This window comes from Acanthopagrus latus, chromosome 12 (genome assembly GCF_904848185.1).
Source record: "Acanthopagrus latus isolate v.2019 chromosome 12, fAcaLat1.1, whole genome shotgun sequence".
NCBI classification, from domain to species: Eukaryota; Metazoa; Chordata; class Actinopteri; order Spariformes; family Sparidae; genus Acanthopagrus; species Acanthopagrus latus.
In genome coordinates this window covers 1281815-1298046 of record NC_051050.1, presented here as the reverse complement: position 1 = coordinate 1298046, position 16232 = coordinate 1281815, and the positions used below count along the sequence as shown (strand labels likewise).

At 40.3% G+C, this 16232-nt stretch overlaps 2 protein-coding genes across 3 annotated transcripts in view; both read left to right on the top strand.

Annotated features, from left to right (window-relative positions):
* Window positions 1-3935, top strand: part of mbd2 (methyl-CpG binding domain protein 2) — a 62099-nt gene extending 58164 nt beyond the window's left edge. The window contains exon 8 of one of the 2 annotated variants that reach the window (XR_005078162.1): window positions 3198-3935. The gene's annotated coding sequence lies outside the window, so the exon portion shown is untranslated. The remainder of the gene's footprint in view (window positions 1-3197) is intronic. The other variant, XM_037117460.1, reaches the window with a different exon arrangement.
* Window positions 1-16232, top strand: part of LOC119030097 — a 33552-nt gene that overhangs the window by 12444 nt on the left and 4876 nt on the right. The window lies entirely within an intron of this gene.

Sequence of the window (16232 nt, the reverse complement as noted above, 5' to 3'; positions counted from 1 at the left end):
ATCGCCATCTACAAAAGTCTCTTTGCTGATGATTCTGCTGTTGTCGACTTTATCAGGGACAGGAACAACAGAGCCTACAGAGAACTTATTAAGGATGTCCTGGACTGCTGCCAGCGGGACAGCAGGCACAGACAACCCAGCACACAGGTGAACATCCTGGGAACGGACATTGAGTTGGTGACATTTTACAAGTACCTGAACAATAAACTGGACTGGACTGATCTTACTGCAGCAACCTATAAGAAAGGTCAGATCAAACTCCATCGGCTGAGGAAACTCAGGTCCTATGGCTATTTGCAGGCTATACCACTGGCATTATATGTCTTTCTTGAAGGAAAATGCTCATATCTTTTGCCCTCAGCAGACTCCATCTGCTGAGGAAGCTCAGGTCCTTTGGAGTGCAGGGGGCACTCCTGACCTCTTTCTATGACTCTGTGGTGGAATCAGTCATTTTCTATGAAGCAGTCTGCTGGAGCAGCAGCATCTCAACAGCAGACAGGAGGAGACTTGATAAACTTATCAAGAAGGCCATCTCCATCCTGGGATGCCCTCTTGACCAGTGCAGGTGGTGGGAGAGAGCAGCATGATAAATAAGCTGTCATTGCTGCTGGTGAAGGAGTCCCACCCCCTGCAGGTCACTATCACAGCACTGGGCAATTTTATTTGTTACCTTTTATTGTATTGTTTGTTTGTTTTGTTGTTTGTTTGTTTGTTTGTTTATTGTTTATTGTAATATTACAGTACTTTGGCTGCTGTGACACAAAAATGTCCCTTTTTGCGAAATAATAAAGGAATTCTGATTCTGAACTTAATTAGTGAGAAGGGATTCAATATGGCCCAATGCAATGTTTTAAATTCACAGAAGTGATACTCAATGTAAATATACAATAAATGATTCAAAATCACATAGAAGCATTACACATTTTAAAATGATGGATTAGAACTGATGGGACAGAAAATCATAATTACAAAATGAGGTCATAAAATTTAATGAAAAATGTAAATAAAATTAAACAGATTAAAATGGGGAAAAGGAAAGATCAGAATGATGTGATTAAGTAGCTAACAGAAGTGTGGGTGTGGTTGAAAATGGCACATTGAAGTATAGAAATTATAACAATAATGGATTAGAATTTGCAAACCTTGCCTGTTTGTCCTGGTGACTGTGACATTTTCAGCATAGAAGGATTTGTCGGAGTCAGAAAGATGTGTACTGCTGAGGGGAGAACGGGGTGGGGCTGCAGAAGGAGAACATGCTAATGTTTGATATCAGTCCTGCTCTCCTGCTGTGTGACAGCTTCATCCTGCCTTTTTTTTTATGTATAATTAAAATGTTTTCTAGGCAGGTGAAAAGCCTCCATGAATGAGCATTTCTAATTGTAGCCATGCCCCCCCTTGTTAATGTTGCATGAAAGAAGGAGGTGTTCAGGGGTTAATGGAGAATCTAGTGATCAGCATGGAGGCTTTTTTGCATTAATTTGACAGTTTTGTTTTTTTTTTTTATCCAGAGGCTAATGTTTATTATCATTGTTAAGACAGTTTGGTCTGTCAAGTGTTTTATGCAGTGGGTTTTATTAAGACCAGTTTACACAATTTGGGTTTATTAGTGCAAGGAGGAAGGAGGCAGATCTTTGTTTAGTGTTGTCTGCAGGGAGCGTCACAATTATATTCACACTATCTGTTGATAGAAAAAACATCAGCATGAACCCCAGGGCTTATTAATACACACCATAGTAAATATGTGAAGCTAAATAGCAGAGACTGAACTCTTACACCAAGAGAGCCCTAACCATCTGCAAATAATGATTGATATCGAAAAAATACACCTACATTTTTTCCCATTTTGTACATACAGACAAACTCCTACACACGCCAAAGTTTGCACTTTCATCACGGGTCAAGAACAATTATATCTGTCGGGGCCTTTTCAGTTACAAGATGGCTCCACGGTGCCACCTGGAGGATTTAAAGCTTGAAGCCTCACCACCTACAAGATTTCATGCTTGAAGCCTCGTCATCTACAAGATTTCAAACTTGAAGCCCTGCCTCCTACATGCACATACATGCACAACATTTGGTATGCATATGTATCATGACCAGAAGCACAAAATCCAAGCTGGACCCATACCCACTGTCCAACAGGAAGTCTGCGATTTAGAGTCACAACCTGCCTTGTACTTTAAAAAACTCCTCCTACAGATTTAACACCACAGACTTCACATTCAGTCAATATCATCCTCAGACCTTGAAGATGAAAAGTTATCAAAATCTTTTGCCGCCATTATGCCTGGTGGGCGTGGCAGTGCAGTTGATGCTTTGCCATAAAGCAGGAAGTCCTTCTAACTCCAACATACACCTTCCCAACTACACCAAATTGGTGAGGGCCCAGAAACTGGATCAATTGCATCCAAAGCACGATTAGCAAAAGGGACCAAACCATCAGGAGATCAATGCCTCAAGCTTAGTTCCCCAAGAATTAGATAATGTTGGTTAAGTATTGTAACTCCGGTTTCTATGACTAGAGGCGTAGCTCTCCAGATACAGAATGCAGACTCCGATCAGCGAAAGTCCTGTCAAAAGTAGTCTGTCTTGCAGTGTCTCAGAGGACGAGTAGCAGTTAATGAACCACTTCTTAGGATAGAAAGTAGGCCAAATGATTGAGTGGTCTAAGAAATACCAGTATTTCCCATTGGATAACTGATGTGCCTACATGGAAAAGAACTTCTATCAGTGCTTTGGATGAAATCATAATAGTTACTGAATTTATATGTCCACAAATCCACCTTAATGACATCAACGCAAGCTCCAGGGGATATGATTGAAAAAAAAAGCTAGTAAGTTGGTTGCCTGATTGGAAAGTAAAAGGTCACATCAGGCTAGCGTTTTATATATAGGGTTAAATCAAGCAACTCTTGCCCTGTAGCAAGTGGTAAAAAGGAATTAAACACATTTTTCCTAAGCTGATGATTGAAGTACAAGAGCTATTCAAGTAAAGATGAAACAACAACAATTAACTTAAGTTATTGTTATTTGATAAACGCTAACTCATTTATTTTCTTTTTTCAAACTACAACAGAAATGCTCAGGCAGTTAACTGAAAAATGGAGCGAATATCATGTTGTTAAAAATGTGTCTTGTGTACACTTATCTAAACTGTTATCAACCACAATAACATCTCCCTCTTTGTCTCTCTCCAGAGTCCCTGTGTTCATCAGCCTCAGGTTCATAATCATCTTAATCTTAATCCAGACAACAAACCAAAAACAGACCACCAGGAGACTGAAGACTCAGTGGGTGTTTCAACCTTCCTGTTGAGGAAACCATTTTCAGGATGACATCATACTGGACACAACTATCAGCATTTGGAAACTAAACTGATTTTCCAAAGCAATGGCAGCAACAACATGAGTGACCACAGCAATAATAGCAACAACAGCAACAACTGACGTATGACAACAAACAGCGACAGAAACTGCAACAGTAACAACATTGGGAGCAACAGCAGCAATACTTCAACTATCTACCAGCTTAAAGCAACAGCCGAAGCCTTGAAACCTTTCTCTGATTTTTCACCTGTACAAACTTTACAACAAGCGCTTATCTTGTTTCACTTCTGTTTTTAATTTAAAGTTATATGAAATAACAATAAAAAAAACTGAAAGGCAACACCCTCATCGAAGCCAAAGTCAGGTTGCAAACTGCTGGACAGCTTTTGATAACTACTAACTCTTATTGAGCTCTTTGATGATTTTGGTTGTTTGTGGTGATGGATTGTCGTCACTTTTAAAAAAGTCTATATGGATTTTCATGAAATTATAAGAATTTACATGAGTATGAAAAAGAACAATTGCTTATTTAAGAAGAATTTTATACCTTGATAGACCCTGTGTTTACATTTCTTGGACTGGAGTCAATAAATGATTATATTCACAATTGTTTGTTGGTGCTTTTTTTTTTTTTAATCTAATAGATGACTGTGTTTGTGACTGTGATGTCAATAAACATTCTGCACACAGCTGACAGCTCAACCTTTAAGGAATAATGCAACACTGAAGCACTAATTTACTGTCTCTCTGAGAATAAGATGAAAAGACTGTTATCAGTTTCATGTCTGTTGCTGAGTCAAAAATCACAAACTATCCATTGTAGTGGACTGATAACGTTATTTCTAATTCTGTCTGAATGTATAGTGAGATTTATTACACTCTATAATAGTCGACTCAATCTATCCCACTCTGCATTCTGAAAATTAGTGTCCAGCTGATGGTCACCAAGCATTCGTTAAGGCTAGAAATGGTGCTTGCACAGGCCTGTGAGACCTGACCAACTAGAGCGGATGGGCTGATTGAGAGGTTGGCCTTAAAGAGACAGGCACTAACAAAGAGTGTTCCACCTGTTGGATGACTCTAGAGGTGGGTGCATCAGTGTCCCTGCCACTTGTAGGGACAGGGGTATTCTCAAGCACCAGACCCAGCTCAAGAAACAAGTGTGTGTGGCATTTTCTGAGAGCTGGAGACACTGACATGGTAAAATCATAGATGAACCCAGCACAGTTTTAACTTTTGTTGAAACCGCACATTAAACACATTGTAACAATATTCTTCTGCTTTTTAAGTGTATTCTTGTCATTGTTTTAATAAGTTGTTTTCTCTTTCTTGTCTGTCTCTCCCTTTTGTTTTTACTCTTCTGAGAAAACACTTGTTTTGAAATGTCACATTGAACAGTCACATTTGGCTGAATGCTCCCCAGAGGATGAACCATTTAGATTTTAATTAGCCCCTGATCTTTCCTTTTGTGCCACTTTCAGAACAAACTTAGTTTTCAGCTCCACTGCTGGTAAGACTCTGAGAATATCTTAATCCTCAGTATGCTGTTTGTTCTGTCAGATGCTTGGCAGTTCTCAGTCCAGATGTTGGACTCTGTATTAGTGACTGTGTGTGTGTGTGTGTGTGTGTGTGTGTGTGTGTGTGTGTGTGTGTGTGTGTGTGTGTGTGTGTGTGTGTTAAAGACTACGTGTGACAGACCAGTCTGCCAGCTCTGCCCTCATTTGCATCTGCTAATGGCTGTATGATGCCAGTTTCTGATCACTTCAGCTACACATTTACCCCACCCCACATACACACACACACACACACACACACACACACACACACACACACACAAACACACACACACACACACACAAACACACAAACTTCCCCCCCACACACTCTCTCTCCCAGGCGTTTCTGTTTTCATCCTGTAACAGCAGCTCTGATCGTGCTCTGCATCAGAAAATACCAGCTGAGGCCAAATAGGACACATGAAGCTGTGGCTGGTAATGATGCTTTAGTTGGTCATGATAAGGCTTACAGATGTATACTTTCACTTTATAGTCATGAACATTGTGTTCCAACACAATTGGGGATTAATTTGCTGGTATAACAGCCTCTACTCTACTCGTTTTAACCTAAATATGTAGAACATTCAGACCCAAGAACACTCCAGTCAGAGAATCTCAAGGAAATTATAGTCATACAGTTGTATCTGGTTAAAGGCTCTTTGAGGGGGCTTGTAGAATCCGGGCATCAATGAGGGTATTGCAAAAATACCAAGAACTTCAATACCCAAGGAGGAGACTGGGATGGTCAAGGGAACTGCTGTGCTGTAAGAACCTGTAAGATAAGGGCCTTCCTCAAACACTATATACAGTGTATATACAGTGGAGTTCAGAAGTCTGAGTCCACTGTAAGATTATGATTATTGCTGAGAATATTAGTATTAATATGGCGTTAATAAAACTGCGGTCAATCCCACCTCTGCTCTGAAAACCCTGGTCAAACTTGCCCCCAGTTATTTCGTGGTGCCTGTATATAGTAAATGTAATGTGGTGCAAGAACAGAACTTAAAATAAAAACACTGACCCTATGAGTGCAATTTCATATTTATTCAGTCAGTCAGTCTTTTAATTGATTGATGAATTAATTGATTTATTAATGAACTGAGCATTTGAAGAATTAATTCATTGATTATTTACTACTTTTGATCACATTGAAATCCTTGGAAGATGGAGGCCATGGCATTTCAATTGTGTGAATAATTGGACCAATGAACACAATGTCAGGCGCTTCTGATGAGGAATTACAAAATTAAAGCCCACTTGATCGTCAAATATTTCCAATGTTTAGCAAATGTTTTTTTGTTTCTTTTCTTTCATAGGGTTTCGTTGGATTACTGCTCGGAAGTTTAGACAGAACAGAACAGATATTCATTCAAGTTGTGTTCAGATATGTTTTACTACAAACCCCAATTCCAATGAAGTTGGGACACTGTGTAAAATCTAAATAAAAACAAAACAATTATTTGTAATTCCTTTTCAACTTATATTCAATTGAATATACTACAAAGACAAGATATTTCATGTTCAAACTAATAAACTTTATTGTTTTTTTGCAAATATTCACTCATTTTGAATTTGATGCCTGCAACACGTTCCAAAAGAGCTGGGACAGGGGCATGTTTACCACTGTGTTACATCACCTTTCCTTTTAACAACACTCAGTAAGCATTTGGTAACTTGGGACACTAATTGTTGAAGTGTTGTAGGTGGAATTTTCCTTATTCTTGCTTGATATACAACTTCAGTTGCTCAACAGTCCGGGGCCTCCGCTGTCATGTTTTGCACTTCATGATTCCACACATTTTCAATGGGAGACAGGTCTGGACTGAAGCCATGCTGTTGTAACACGTGTAGAATGTGGCTGCATTATCTTGCATAAATAAGCAGAGATGTCTCTGAAAAAGACGTTGCTTGGATGGTAGCATATGTTGCTCCAAAACCTGTATGTACCTTTCAGCACTGATGGTGCCTTCACAGATGTGCAAGTTCACCATTCCACAGGCACTTACACCCCCCCATACCATCACAGATGCTGGCTTTTGAACTTTGCACTGATAACAGTCTGGATGGTCCTTTTCCTCTTTGACCCGGAGGACACGACGTCCATGATTTCCAAAAACAATTTGAAATGTGGACTTGTCAGATCACAGCACACTTTTCCACTTTGCTTCAGTCCATCTCAGATGATGCTCCTTTTATACCCAATCATGGCACTCATCTGTTTTCAATTAACCGATTCACCTGTGGAATGTTCCAAACAGGTGTTTTTTAAGCATTCCTCAAATTTCCCAGTCTTCTGTTGCCCCCGTCCCAGCTATCTTGAAACATGTTGCAGACATCCAATTCAAAATGAGAGTATATCTGCACAAAAACAATAAAGTTTATAAGTTTGTCATTTCATTCTGTTTTTATTTACGTTTTACAAAGCGTCCCAACTTTGGAATTGGGGTTTGTAAAACAAATGGGATAGTTTTGTTTTGAGTTCCGGCATCTCCACCGCAACTGTCCAGAATCAAAATATGACTTCTATTATATGATTCAAGCTGTCCACAGAAACATATGAATGTTAATGGACCACTATCCCAGTGACAGTTCTGTGCAACAGGTGATATATGAACAATGAATTTGTATCTGCCAGCTGAGGCATCTAATATAACACATTTTCCCTGGTTTTTTTTTTATTTTATTACCCGGTGAGCATTTTTCTTTGAAAAGACATCTTGAAAAAAACTCTAAAATCACCACGTTCACAACTGGTTCAAAACCTGAAAAGTTACAGATCATTCAGATATGACCATATTTCACTGGCATTTTCAGTACTGGACTTGAACTGAGAAAACAGCATGTGGATTCTTTTAGTCAAATTCTTGGACTATGAAATGCTAATAAAATTGACGAACATGGACAGGACACAAACCAGCATCTTTACAGCAGTAAGCGCAATGTTTTGTTTCAAATTAATGTACAGATGCACTCCCACTATGATGTCCTGGAAGATTTTTGTGAGCAGTACACAGACTATATAGTTCATTATTTATTGTATATGAAAAAGATCAAATCCATTGAAATATATCACATTTCACCTGCCAGTTTGACATTAATCCATGAGTGCAGGAAGCATTTAAAATGAGGGTGGGGGGTTATCCCCTTGAAATCTTTTCAGTGATTTGGGGTATTGTAGCATGGGAAAAATGATTGATTGTGGCCAAGAGCACATACTTGAATCTATTAAAAAGGTCATATTAATTGATTCAATAACTTATTTATAATGGCTCTGTGGGACAGGCTCTTGATGTACTTTTTAGGCAAAAAAGTATAACTGCTAACATTTCAAATAGAAAGTAACTTACAAGGAAACACAAAGAACCAAATAAATCAAACAAGACATCTGACACAATTAATCACGATGACTTTTGCAGTTTTTCAGTTTTTTTATAAATATCATTACCTTACACTTATAAAAGTGCCTAGTTGCGTCGTCTAACGTAATGTGTGGTAGCACTGTTGTGTCGGTCGTGAACGAAACGGTTCTTAGAGCCTGCTCTTTGAAGTGAATGATCGCAGGAGCTGGAGCTGCTTCGTTTTTTTGTTTGTTTGTTTTTTTTCCTCTATTTATTTTCTATTCAAGCTGCACGTGATGCACTGAGCAGGATGGGCAGGGAGAGCAGATGCTACACAACATGCTGGAAACGTTGGAAAATGAGTGACGGCAGGAAACGCAGTAAGATTGAGTGTAGAGTATGCAAGGTTAAAATCTCATTTGGAGGAGGCTCTACAAATAACCTGCACAGGCACATTAGAACTGTCCATCCATCACTGCAGTTGGAAGAAAAAAGACAAGCAAGTGAACCTGCTACTAATGAAGGTGCCAGTTTCCCTACTGCAACTGTTGCTGTTGCTGCAGCATCTATGTGTCTACAGTATACCACCGCAACCACCTGGACCTACAACCCAGAGCTCTATGACACAGTTTGTGCAAAAGGCTGTGTACTTCAAAATGTAGTTTTTGTAGCACTCTGCTCCATGTTGAGTATAATAAGCCACATAAAAAATAAACATTTGACATAATGTATGTAGTATTTCATTTTACACATAGTTTTTCATTATTTTTGGTAATAAATTAATTTAAGCAACAAAAAAAAATCTGAGGAGCCACTTGGGAGCTGAAATTGCTCTTTTTAGTGAGCCGAGCCATAAGAACCAGCTCTCTTAAAAGAGCCGGAATTCCCATCCCTATAGCACTGCAGTAACAGAAAAAAATGAACAAGAAAAATAAAAGCTTACTGCTAGAGCTCCTCCATGTCCCGGACCGTAGCCAGGATTTTTTAAATACAGAGGTCAAATACCGAGGTCAACATTTAGCAGACCCCCCCCCGACAAAAAACAAGGCAAAACTGTTAAGTGTCTGTCTTTGTATGAGCGTGTATCGGCTTTAATGAGTAAAATATATGGACCTCTGTGCCACGTGAGACCGTGTTGATGTCATGATAATTAGGTGGGTTTATGTTTACATTTTTACTCGCTGGAATGTAAGGGGAAAAATGAAAATGAAGCAAAACTTAAGGAAAAAAAGACAGAGGACATGACCTCGGTGTCCTTGATGGTGGCTACAACCCTGTCCATGCCTTTAAATCCTTCATCCCTTTCAGTTTACTTCACTTGTTCCATTGTTTTAGTCTTATATGCCATCTTCCTTTCCTCTTTCTTGTCATGTTTCCCGTCTGCAAACCTCATATAATCTCTTTATTCAAGGCTTCTGGTGATGATGTTGTCTGACCCACAATGAGTCACCTGCCGACTAAACAAGCACTTCAGTGACTAGTTAACCTCTGTTGCACATTTCTGTTTATGTGTATAGATGAGATACTTTGCCCTTGTGTCATGCCCCCGCTCCCTTTTCGGCAGAGCAGTCCCTCTTATTTAACTGGCAGTAAATGAATGCTGGATATACAAAACAAGCTTACTGAATGTCCTCGTGTCTCCTTTATAAACATTTTGTACGCACGAATTGGGGCCCTAAAAAGGTGTACACTACTTCCCAAGCAAACTGTGAACCATGCTTTTGAACATTTTGGAGGCAAGGGGATTTGACGACACAGATGGTGGGGTGGTGAATTCAAGCCACATGGTAAAATGATGCATGTCAAACATTTAATCCAATTTAATATCTTAATATGAATTAATATGGCTGAGTCACACTTATATAATCTCTGCTAATAATGCTTTCCTTTTCCCCCCTCCCTTTTTGATATCTTCCTACCTGAACAGAGACGATATCCTGCTGTGGAAGGCAACAAGCACCTCTGGTAGATTATATGACCCTATTTAAACCTTTTTCAAAACATGGTCATATTATTTATCTGCATCAGTTCAACAATCTCAAATCAAATCAAATCAAATCTTTATTTTTATGGCGCTTTTCATACAAAAAAGTAGCACAAAGTGCCTTACAGAGATTAAAAACAAAAACAGAAAAAAAGAAACAGCAAATACAATAAAGAGAAGAAAATCCAATGAACCCAACCCTCCCACCCCCACAGACATGCACAGAGACATACACAAATACATACACACTCACACATATGCACACAGACACATACACTCACACCCACACATACACTAGCTTTCACTAAAGAGACATGGCTGGGCAGCGAGACCTGAGGCGCGGATGAAGCTACCTTTGGGGGGCCAACCAAACTGAGAGAGATCCCGGTCCAAAGCCGCAGGGAGCGCCGCCACAGGGACCACCAGGCCCGGACTGGCCATAGGGAGCACCAGGAGTATTCCTGAAGCGCCGGCCTATGATTGGCCTGCTGGCCTGCGTCTCTCTCGCTCTCTCTCTGTTTTTTTTTTTTTTTTTTTAACAGGCTGCCGGTCAGCTGGCGTCGCAGCTATCTGACTTTTTTTTCTAAGTCAGAGAGGCAGGCCAGGCTAATCAGAGGCCACACAGGCCAGTAGCATGTGAGGAGGACAAGACGACTGGTTTGTTTCGATTAACACCCGCCCCAACAGTCCGTATCAACCACACAGACAACATGTGGAGGAAGGGGTGTGTGACGTGTGTCCAGGCCTGGACTGGGAGACTTTTTCAGGCCAGGAGTCAGTCATGTAACCAGGCCACCCTGGCCTTGCCCACACACGCACACCCACACCTACATGCATGGGCACGCATGCACACAGGTACACACACACTGATAGACACATATATGCAATGTACAATACAGTCTGAGAGCACAGTTCCTAATAAGCAATCACATAATATTGACTTATATTTTAATATAGGCTCTAATTATCATACCGGGGAATACTAATAAACCCCAACCTAAATCTAAGGTTGGAGTACATAGCTTTCATGTTTGGGCTGGGATACATAACAGCAAGTCAGCAACAGACAGCAAAATTCAACATCACTAGCGCTTAATAGAATAATGCTGTAGTGCCAAGACAGCTATTATTACAAATGAGAGCCATTTTTATCAAATGGCAGAGCCTGGTGCTGTTCATGTCTGCAGCTTGTTGCATGTTGGTGCTCTACTGTAGAAATGATTCTGTACCTTCTGCCAACTGCTCTGCACTGGCTTCTCCTGAAGCACCAGCAGGACTGGCATCACCACCACCACCTTTGAATAGCAAACATATGCTTACAGTGTTTTTCCATACACTATTCATACAGTAAGATAGTGTAGCCTATGTCTCACTTGATTTGCCCTTGTATTCATATACATAATAATGGAATGATTATATCCCATTTGTTGCACAAATAAATAATTTCAAAAACAGTAAATTAAAAAAAGTGGCATGTAGATCAGTGATTTTAAAATCCCAATCCTTATTTTAATTTCAAGGCCAGGGCCTAGTAGGCTACTTATTTACACTGTGTAAAATTGTACAGCCTCAAGGACCCTTGGGGGACCTCATACTGACAAGAACCAATGTTTTTTTTACATAACTTACTTGCAGACGCATATTTTCTTTTTTTTTTTTAATGGCACCATGGCTGGGGGGTCAATTTGAGGCATTTGGCCACATCATCCTCCAGCGCCTTTCTTTTTTTCTCTCTCTCTCTCTCTCGGCAACACCTTTTCTCTGTTTTTTTATTTTTTTTACCTGGGTTGGGGTCCATCATCTAATCGTTGAAACCACGTCTCCTCTCCCGGTCCGCTCACGACACACACACACACACACACACACACACACACACACACACCGCAGCAGAGATCCCTGGTAAAATTTTTAGCATCTTTTCTGTCATTTACACCAGAAGGGCCGTAATTCCAAAACTACTAGGGCGGCCATAAGCGGCCATTTTGACCACTAGATTTTAAACTCTATAATCTCTTATGTAAATACCCAATTGAGTGATGAATGCATTTATTGTGTCATGATCTTTTTTAAAAAACGAAATAAGACCAAAATGTACATTTTAACAAGTTTAATTATACATGTATCAATATTCATATCATTGCACTTAGTAAACCATAATTATTGCATATGTTTACACAAGATTTTAATAGAGAAAACTCAGAACATCGTATTTGATTATGAAACTTTTTTTGGGGGGGGGGGCTTTTCTGGCTTTATTGATAGTACAGCTGAAGAGTGCAACAGGAAACAGAGTAGGAGTGACACGCAGCAAAGGGACACAGGCCAGGAGTTGAACCCAGGTCCGCTGCAGAACCTCGGCACATGGGTCACACGCACTACCGACTGAGCTAAGCGGCGCCCTGATTATGAAGCATTTTATGTTAACACTTAATATATAATGATTGAAAAAGCTGGAAACGAGCTGATCTAAAACAAAACAAGAAAGAGCCAAGAAAGAAGTTTAGGAAATAGAACGATAAAACAGCATACAGTTATATAATACAAATTTTATGAAGTAATTACTTTAAGTACTAGGAACAATACTGTTGCGATCAATTGTCACAGTCTCCACTCTCCTCGCACAATTGCCACACATGGTGGCATTTGCTTCAATTGCCCAACGTTTTGTTCTGTTTGTACCTCTTTCCGACCTGGCACTTTCTCCAGTTTTATGTCTGCTGCTGCAATGGTTAAGTGGCTGCCTGCGGAAATATAAACTTTATATGGCTTTTCCACACTATTTGAGTTAAACACGCACCATGGTGTCTTGTTTAGGAACCAACTCGCTTTCGATAGGTCTTGGAATGATTCTCAAAAAGTGGTTTAACGATTGTCCCCATAGGTTAGCATTGTAGCAATTCTGAAGCGCTCAGGGCCAGAGTAGATCTACGGCAGGAGTGTAGCAAGCTTTAAAAGTACGGGGGATGGATGTGGTAGTGGTGTTTTTAAAAAAAAAAAAAAAATGGGGGCAGAGGGGTATGCAACGCTGTTACTGTGATGATAAATAACACTTACATATTGAAACTGTTTCTATAATAACCACACCCTAACATGTAAATGTGACATCTGTCTTGGTTCATTTAATTTAATTCTAAATATGGACAACTGACTGCATAATATATGAATCAGAAACAGAAATACTTTATTGATCCACAATGAAAAATTGCAGCGTTACAGCTGCTCCCATTCAAAGTCAATAATAATAATACAATATACAGTGGGTACAGAAATTCAGACCCCTTTAAATTGTCACTCTTTGTTTCATTGCAGCCATTTGCTAAAATCAAAAAAGTTCATTTTAATTCTCATTAATGTACACTCAGCACCCCATTTTCACAGAAAAAAAACGAAATGTAGACATTTTTGCAAATTTATTCAAAAAGAAAAACTGAAATATCACATGGCCACAAGTATTCAGACCCTTTGCTGTGACACTCATATTTAACTCACATGCTGTCCATTTCTTCTGATCCTCCTTGAGATGGTTCTGCTCCTTCATTGGAGTCCAGCTGTGTTTAATTAAACTGATTGGACTTGATTAGGAAAGGCACACACCTGTCTATATAAGACCTTACAGCTCACAGTGCATGTCAGAGCAAATGAGAATCATGAGGTCGAAGGAACTGCCCAAGGAGCTCAGAGACAGAATTGTGGCAAGGCACAGATCTGGCCAAGGTTACAAAAGAATTTCTGTGGCACTCAAGGTTCCTAAGAGCACAGTGGCCTCCATAATCCTTAAATGGAAGAAGTTTGGGACGACCAGAACTCTTCCTAGACCTGGCCGTCCAGCCAAACTGAGCAATCGTGGGAGAAGAGCCTTGGTGAGGGAGGTAAAGAAGAACCCAAAGATCACTGTGGCTGAGCTCTAGAGATGCAGTCAACTATCACTGCAGCCCTCTACCCGTCGGGGCTTTATGTCAGAGTGGCCCGATGGAAGCCTCTCCTCAGTGCAAGACATATGAAAGCCCGCATTGAGTTTGCCAAAAAACACATGAAGGACTCCCAGACTATGAGAAATAAGATTCTCTGGTCTGATGAGACCAAGATTGAACTTTTTGGCGTGGTATGTGTGGAGAAAACCAGGCACTGCTCATCACCTTCCCAATACAATCCCAACAGTGAAACATGGTGGTGGCAGCATCATGCTATGGGGGTGTTTTTCAGCTGCAGTGACAGGACGACTGGTTGCAACTGAAGGAAAGATGAATGCGGCCAAGTACAGAGATATCCTGGAAGAGAACCTCATCCAGAGTGCTCAAGACCTCAGACAATGACCCTAAGCACACAACTAAAATAGCAAAGGAGTGGCTTCGGAACAACTCTGTGACCATTCTTGACTGGCCCAGCCAGAGCCCGGACCCAAACCCAATTGAGCATCTCTGGAGAGACCTGGAAATGGCTGTCCACCAATGTTTGAGGATCCCCAAATCCAGGTGTGAAAAAACTTGTTGCATCATTCTCAAGAAGACTCATGGCTGTACTAGCTCAAAAGGGTGCTTCTACTCAATACTAAGCAAATGGGCTGAATACTTATGACAATGTGATAATTCAGTTTTTTCTTTTTTGATAAATTTGCAAAAATTCTACATTTGTTTTTTTTTCTGTCAAGATGGGGTGCTGAGTGTACATTAATGAGAAATAAAATGAACTTTTTTGATTTTAGCAAATGGCTGCAATGAAACAAAGAATGAAAAATGTAAAGGGGTCTGAATACTTTCTGTACCCACTGTTTATATGGTGCATATTTATGATAGAAGCCTATAGCAACTTTACTTTCATTTTACCATTAAATGTTGTTGTATACATTATCATATATTATAATGTTCTGTCATGGAGTTCATCACTTCACTGCTAACAGAACAAGAGCTGCTCACTGCCAGTTGCAGCTTCTTATCTTGATCTGAAGACTTTGTACATTTTTTGTCATGATTGTTATTATTAGTACTTAAATTATCAAAAATCACAGTTACATGTCAGGATTTAGTTATTATACACAGATTCAATATTTAACTGTCATGTATCATCACAGTAACAGTGTTACATACATCGGCAGCTGTAAACGCATAAAAACATAACCGGTTTGGTGCTGACCTGTATACTGAACATATGTCACACCACACATTAGGAATGAAAGATAAAAGGTTCTAGAACTTGGATTGGTTGGGAGCCACGTTGAGTTAAAATAGCAATGGGCTGGGTTTAAGATGATTGCAGCACAGCCTTCAATCAGGGGGTTAGCGGGGCAATATCTTCCTAAGAAGACACAATAAAGATTAAAACAAGTCCAGATAGGTGGTTCATAATAAACCCAAAATAAATTGACAGAGGTCTTGTTACTTCACCTCCTCACTGGACTCTTCTAATTAGGAGGTTTAGTAGTACTCCAAGGGGGGAGGGGGGCCCACTTTTCCACAGTCCCAGACCGTCTGATGTCTCAGCCTTTATTGGTCGTGGTCTCCTACAGCCTGCTGATCTCTAGGAAGGAGTTAGAGTCAGAGAGAGATGAACAGGGAATAGTACTCAACTCTCCTGTTCTTTTGGGTGCCAGGGATCCTCTGAGAGAGGACGGGGGGGTTCCAGGTAAGTGGGGAGTCCTCTTTTGTCCAACACTGTCCAACACAGCCCAGCCCAACACAGCACCCTCCTCTTCGCAGCCAGTCTTCCCACTGCATGTCAGCAAAACACAGTCTTCATACCACTCCACACTGATTAGTTAATTTAATTCAGCCGTCAACTCCAGCTCCTTACGGTGCATTCAGGTGCACTGACACTGTAGGTCATCCAGAAAACACACTAAGGCTGGTTCAAAACACCATGTTATGACACACTCCCCCACTTTTTCCTGTCCACGTCCTCGGGGACCCAATTGTTCCTGTTGGTCCTGGTGGCAACCTCCCCCCGTCAGTTATATTTTACACTCACCAGCCATAACGCTCTGGTGGCTGGCCTAGGTTTGCTCTCCGTGAGCGTCGAGTTGGAGAAACCGCAA